An 8,051-nucleotide genomic window follows, 5' to 3' on the forward strand; every position below is an offset into this window, starting at 1 on the left:
GAACAGGTAGAAGGGCTTGGTGGTGGACAGTTGGTGATGGACAGTTGGTGGTGGGCAGTTGGTGGCGAGCATGGGACCACGATATATACAGTTGTTGAGCTGAGAAACTATATTCTGAAACTTACACAGTGCTGTAAGCCAATATTACCTCAAAACAAAAACATGGCCCTCCCTGGTGGCGCAATTGGTTAAAGCACAGCACTGTGAAGCTGTCCACAGCCGCTGGCCAGGCAGGTGACCCACATGGCTCAGCGGACCTCTCCTGACCCACCCACATCTCCCCTCAGCAGTGCATTTCAGTACATCTGTCTGTTATGCTCCCTGCTGTCTCTGTAGAACAAACACACCAAAATTGCACCCTATGTAAAATGCCAATCCATCATGATGAAACAAAACAAGTAATTAGAGAACACACAAGGAAATAAAATCTATAAATTTTGCAAAATTATTTGATGAAGGAACTACAATTTTTGCCTTTGTTTTCCAGGTGGTTTCTTCCCTAATAACTCCTCTCCACACCCACATCTTGATCATCCAATCAGGTTATTCAAGTTCTTCTTTAATGAACTTCTTAACTTCATATTCTATTGCTATTCATCAGTTCACTCATCAATTAAATACTAAAGATGGGATCTCTAAGTAACTGGTGTTTAAATTTAGTCAACTAAGTAACAAGTTATAATATGATCTGTAACAATTTGGGAAAGGGAGAGACACACAGACCCATGGAAAAAACCTTAGACCACAAGTGCAAACCAAAACGATTTGGGTTGTCAACTGGATATATCACACGGGAACAGGTGATTAAATTGACCTACAAAGAAATGTGGAGATGGAAAGGCCATAGCAATGATCTTACAAGATGCTGTTAATAGATGCAAACAAGAACAGGCCACTTAGAGTTCTGTCTGCTCATGCTAAAAACAATTGTTTATATTGGCAGAATTAGGAATCTTTGTTCTGCTCTAGTGTGCTAAGCTTTGATACCTTTTTTCCAAACCACACGAACACATGCTTTTCTTATTCTTCAATTTCAATGTTATTTGAGTAACACACAATTTTGTGTTTTTCTCTCTCTCTTTTGTCCTTAAGCACCTTAATCACACTTCCCATAAGGATGAATGCCAAATACTTTGGCTTAGTCTAATAGTCAAGTACAGAGTCAAAAATTTCACATTGCTCACGTGGCTAATGTATTGTCTCCCCTTGTAAAAAAGTTCCTCTTATTTTGCTAGTGTGCTTATGTTTTTCATACCACTATCCCTTGTGTCTCCTCGTCACTTTCTCTTTCATTCCCTCTTAACTGTGGTATCCCCAGGATGTTTATTCATGTGGCCATTAGTTTTTAGAAATGCTTTATATTATCAAATTATTATACAAATATTCAATATTTATTTTTATCATTCTGACTTACTATGCTGCACATAATTCTTTCAAATTCCCATTTTGCTGGGCCCTCAGTGGTCGCACAATGAGTTAAAGCGCAGCACTACGAAGCTACCTCAGCCACTGCAGCACGAGTTCAATCCCCAACCAGGTAATGACCCACATGACACGGCAGACCTCTCCTATCTGGACTGCTGCTCCCCTCAGCAGTGTATTTCAGTAGATCTGCACGTTCTGCTCCCCACTCTGTCTGTGGTGAATCCTCTCACCCCTGCACCTCTGGCCTGTACCCCAGTTCTTGGATGCATAAATAAATAAATCTAAAAAAAAAAAAAAAAGCCAGTGGGTTGTCAAGGAGCATATCCACAAGCTGAGTGCAGACAGGCTGGCAAGGATCTCTTGACTAACCAGGCTGAGGCCCGCAGGTCTGAGACCAAAGAAGGCAGGCGAACACTGTGAGAAGCAGCTCCAGTCCAAGCAGGAGATTATAAAGACTTGTCCAAGCTCCTCTCTTTTCTTGTCCATTCATACTCTCACCTCATTTACTTTAGACAGGAGTGTAAATTTGTATAACCACTTTGGAGAGCAGTTTGGATTACCATATACATGAATACATTACCATATACATTGAATATGCGCACACCTGTGACCCAGAAATTACACCAATAGGTAGAGAAACTCCTGTATATGTGTCCTAGGAGACCTACTACAATATCTAATAGCAGTGTGTTCATTATAGCAAAAGCCTTGAATAATTACTAGATTTATTGGATAAATAAAAAATGTCATGTTTACATAATAGAATAAACAGTAAAAATTAGTGACTAGGCCACAGTACATTATATATTAGCATGAATGAGTCTCAGGAGATAATGTTTAATGAAATAAGTCACAGAAGAATACATATAATATGATTTCACTTATACAAATTTTTTTTTAAATATGGAAAACTAATCAAATGTATTATTGTTCAGGGATTGATGCAGTTATTTAAAAAAACACACACAAGGAAGTGATTAAGGGAGTAACACACAGATGACTTTATTTTTTAAAAAGATTTATTTATTTATGCATACAGAACTGGGGTACAGGCTGAGGGTGCGATGATACAAGCTGTGCAACCTCTGTCGTTGGACATGGTACGGATGGAGGGGGATTGCTCTGAAAAATCAGACTTTCCATGCTAACTTAATGTGATGACCTCGCTTTTTTGTATAATCGTAATATCTAAATATTCTGAGCAACTTTCAGCTTACAATTGGATTGCCTCAGCCACATAAGGCCTGCCTGCCCTGACAAGCCAGCACTGCATCAGGGTGAGAAATTCCTCTGAAGTCAAAAGTGACTTGACAACTGGCTGATCAATAAAAAAGCAAAAGGTCGAAGTCTCTCACTGCCGGATGGAGGAAAACCCAAACCTTATCATTCTACTATCTCACCTAGCCTTCTATTCAGCTTCAAAAAGAATTACTCAAACTTCCTACTGTCTGGCCTTTAGATAAGGAAATTCACCTATGTCTCCTATTCATAGCGAATTATGCTTTCTACTGACTAGACCTCAAGGAAACTCACTTAAAACCTTTTAGCAAGTTTCTTCAAAGAACTTTTCCAAAACTTGATTTGCAAGAAATTTCCTCTTCCTGCCTCCCAAGATGTCTCAGGTAGAAAAAAACCATCAAGTAATAGATAAGGTTTAAAGGACTTTATTTTTATCAATCTTCACTATAGTAATATTAGTCTTAAACTTTGTGCACCTATGTACCTATTTTTAACCTTGATAGATTTTAGAATGTTATAATCTCAAGTAAAGGTCAAAATGACCCCAGACCATTCTTAGAAAAAAGGGTAATTGTGATCTCAGCCCCTTTCATATGCTAATGTCATCCCTCTGCCTGCTTGAAATGTATAAAATACACCTCTGCTGAAGGCAGAGCAGGAAGATTTGCACCCAACTCCGACTCCTGTGTCTTCCTAGCACCCGCTCCTCTCCCCCTCTTGGAATCTCCACATGCCCATGCCTTCCCATCTTAGGGTCCTGCCTGTGTTGCCTCCAGACACCTCAAAAGTTGGAACTGGTCTCCGACAGTGCAGGTGGGTGAGAATATTCACCAGAGACAGAGTGGGGAGCAGAACAGGCAGGTGAACTGAAACACACTGCCAAGGGGAGCAGCAGGGAGACAGGAGAGGTCTGCTGCACCATGTGGGTCACCTCTCTGGCCTGGGATCAAACTTGAGCTATAAGTTTCATAATGCTGCTCTTTAACACATTGCACCATCAAGGAGGACACAGATGATATTTGAGGCATGGTCATGTTCTATTTGTTGGCTTCAATACATTTGATTGCAGTTTTTTAAACTGCATGCTACTTTTCATTCATCATTAGATATTGAGAACATATTCTGGGTCAGGCTTTATGCTGGGTGCTGGAGACAAAACAGTGACCAAGTTAGAAAAGGACTTAGAGGAGATAGTATGAATTAGATTTATAAATTCCAATGACCATTAAACAGAAATAGAAAAGTAACCCTTGGTGGTGCAAAGGATTAAAGCACAGCACTATGAAGCTATGCCAGCCACTGCAGCATGAGTTCAATCCTCGGCCAGGGAGGTGACCCACATGGCTTAGCAGACTTCTCATGTCTCACCCACCATTCCCCTCAGCAGTGGATTTCAGTCGACCTGCCTGTTCTGCCCTCCACTCTATCTCTGGTGAATACTCTCACCCTCCCACCTCTGGCCTGTACCCCAGTTCTTATATGCATAAATAAATAAACTTTAAAAAAAAAGTAATCCTAAAACTAGCATGAAAAAACAAGGGACAGGGAATAGCCAAAATTATCTTGGTAAAGAATAAGGTTGTAGAGCTCACGCTTCTCAATTTCAAAACTTGCTTCAAAGCTAAAATAATCAAGACCGTTTCATACTGGCATAAGCATAAACACATATCACTCATATCATAAGCATAAAAGCATAAACACATATCAATAGAACAGAATGGAGGGGCCAGAAATAAGCCCACACATGTGTGGTCAACTGACTTCGAACAAGGGCTCCAAGCCCACCCAATGGAGACAAAATAGCCTTTTCCACAAATGGTCCCAGGCCAACAGATGTTCATATGCAAAATAATGAATTTTGACTCCTGCTATATACAAAATTTAACTCAAAATAATCAAAGATTTAAATATTAGCACTGAAACTATTATAAAAATTGCAAAAAAAGCATAGATATAAATCTTCGTGGTCTCGCAACAATTTACTAGGTGTGATAACTACAACACAAGCAACCAAAGAAATATAAGTTGGACTTCATCACAATAAAGACTTTTGCATATCAAAAAATGTAAAAAGTTAACACATGAAATGTGTTAATCATATACTTGATATGATCTATCAAAGTAGGGTCTATCTAGTGTCCAAAACACAAAAAGAGCTCTTATTACTCATCAGTAACAATAAACAAAAAAAAAATCACCAAAGGATTGAATAGACATCTCTCCAAAGAAAATCTATAAATGGTCAATAAGCATATGAAAATATGCTCAACATCATTAGTTGTTACGGAAATGCACCTCAAAGCCACAATGAGATACCACTTCACACCCACTAGAATGTCAATAATTTAAAAAACAGCAACAACAAAAAATGGTGTAGATACTATGGAAAGATCTGATAGCCCTTATAATTTTGAGGAATTATATACAAATATAGAGCTACAGTATAAACTCCCAGTTAAACATAGAATTATCATTTGACCTAGCGATATTTCTAGGGTTATACCCCAAATACTGATAATGTATGTCACACAGAAACCAATGTGAATGTTCATCCCAGCATCACACAATAGAGCCAAAGACACAAACAACCCAAGTGCCATCAACTGATAAATGTGTAAACAAAATATGATAGCCATTCATACAACGTCTATTTGGCCTTGAAAAGAAAGAGGTACTAACAAAAACTACAACATGTATGAATCTTGAAAACATGAATAGTGAAAGAAATTACACACAAGAAACGACATGTTGTATAATACATGTATGTGAAATAGGTAAATCCATAGAGATAGAATGTAAATTAGCAGCTGCCAGGGACTCACAAGGTTAAATCCAGAATGGATCCAGAGTAAGTGAGAAAAGAGCTTTCTAGTTGAAGTCACAAATTCATGTTGAAATAAATGTCATGAATTAAGGAGGAATTTATCTCACATTTATTTTTTACATTTGCCATATTAACATTGTCATAGCAGAAATGGATTCTGCTAGAGAAATGTAGGTCTGTGGGCAATGGTGTAGCCAAACACCAGGAGATCAAAGGTGCTGAAGAAATAGACCCTGACATAAACACTGGATGTGAAATGGTTAGCATCTAGGGTCATGGCAGGTTTAACTATAGTTAGAGCAGAAGTCAGCCCTGAGGCCAAGGGACAGATGATCTACTTGGATAGAGATGAGGTTAAGGGTATTGGGTGTTGGATAAGATTAAAAGTCAGGCTATAGCAATAGTATAATTTGGTGATCTGATAGATAGGTAAGATTCCAGTAGGTATACAGAGTCAACACTCTGGGAAAGGAATTTGATAATGATTGGTCAAGTTAATATGACTATTAATATATATAACTATATTAACATGGAAAGCTTGTTACATTGGGCCACATCTACTTGGTTCCTAGTGACAGAAACTCAGCTCACATTATTGGATGGCATTGACTTCAGAAGCAATGAGATGCAGGCGTTTAAGTGATGTACTCAGAACTCTTTTGCACTTACCACCTGTGTTCGTCAGTTTTGCTACAGTCATGCTGTATAACAAGTAGCCCCCAAATATTACTGTGTGACAACTCAAAATTTCAATGACCTACAACAGCAAATATGTATGTCATGCTTGCAGGCCTTCAGGTTGGCCGTGATTAAATGAATATTGGCTGGGTTCGGCTAGACACATCCACAACTTCATGCTGAAGAAAACTGTAACAGCTGGAACAAGAAACTTAAAGTCTTTTCAAATTATGTGAATTATGTCATCTATTAAGTGAACAGAACAAAGCCTAAACCTTTGGTGGTGATTTTGAAGTGAAGTGCACAGTATGTATTAAGGCAAATGGGTGAATAAACTGTCGGCATTTCCTCCATGGACCTTTTTTATGAAAGACCGGCACACTGATGTGATAGAGGGGGAAAGAAATAAGGGGAATGAATGAGGGAGCTGCCAGATCTAGGAGCTGCAGAGAAGACAGGAAGCAGACACTGAGAAGTGGAGAAGCAGTGAAGAGGTTCCTTCAGGTTGAAGAACTTTGTGCAGCCAAGGAAAACTGTTACTGGTCCAAGAGTCCTGTTTCTGCTTGCTCCTTTAGGAGATCAGGTTCACATTTCCCCTCAAATTCTCAGTTCTCAGAGGCCTCCCTGGTGATGTAAGGGGTGAAGGTTCAGCACTAGCCAGCTATCCCCAGCCATTGCAACACAAGTTCAATCCTCAGCCAGGGAAGTGACCCACATGGTGCACAGACCTCTCCTTTCTTGCCCACTGCTCCCCTCAGCAGTGGATTTCAGTCAATCTGCCTGTTCTTGCTCTCCACTCTGTCTCTGGTGAATCTTCTCACATCCCCATCCCCACTCTTCTGGCCTGTACCCCGGCTCTTGTATGCATAAATAAATAAATAAAAATTTTAAATCCTCAGAGGATTGCCTTTCCAAGTCCTTCCAGAAAGTCAAACAGGAGTGTGGAAAAGTGAGATATTGAAGATACGTAACTGAAAGGAAAAAGGACGGAGAGGAGGGACGGACGCCATGAATCTGTTGCCAAGTTCTGTGACCGGCTGCAAGAAAGGAAGGCTTGAGGCAGAAAGGCCAGGCAAGCAGAGTTTATTGCTCCGAGACAGCAGCTGAGACGGAACCCCTAGAGTGGGGTCCGCAGCTACTGCCCACCCAAAAAGGGGGAAGGGTCTCTTATATAGATTTTAAACTCAGACTCCAAAGGAGGTGACTCATCGCTGTGTCCTTGATGTGAGGCCCAGTTCGTTACCACCTCCAGCTAGTCCCGTCCTGGATGCAAGGTCAGTTTATTACCGCCTTATCCAGCTTGGATACAAGGCTAAATTCTTTACCGCCCCAATTCAGTCCTTGTGAGTAAATCTTTAGTCACTCCCAACAGTAACACTCTAGGAAAAAAAAACAAAACAAAACTGTTTTTTGCTGTTGTTGTTAATGCCAGGAAAAACAAGACATGTTGAGGGGTTCTTTTGGTGTGTGAAAGTATGGGATCCCAGCAAATGCTGTGGTAGTTTTGACAGTTTATTACAGATTACTGAGGGTGAGACAAACGAAAAATAAAGTATCAAGGATTCAAACTGTCTCCAACTTCTCGTTCTCCTTTCTCCCAGTGCTCCTCAAGTCAGCATCCTCCCACTTACGGCCAGAAAAACTACAGTTGAAATCGCTCTCTTCAGGCCCTCCCGGGTGGCACAATGGATTAGGAGCCTTGCAAGCTGGCCACAGCCACTTCAGTGCTGAGTTCAATCCCCAGCCCCGGAGATGACCCACATGGCACAACAGACCACTCCTGACCTGCGCGCTGCTCCCCTCAACAGTGTACTTCATCGGTCTGCCTGTTCTGCTCCCCACTCTGTTTCTGGGGAATCCTCTCACCGCCCCTGAAACTCTGGCC

This window comes from Condylura cristata, unplaced genomic scaffold (assembly GCF_000260355.1).
Source record: "Condylura cristata isolate star-nosed mole 26May11 unplaced genomic scaffold, ConCri1.0 scaffold00034, whole genome shotgun sequence".
Lineage (NCBI taxonomy): Eukaryota > Metazoa > Chordata > Mammalia > Eulipotyphla > Talpidae > Condylura > Condylura cristata.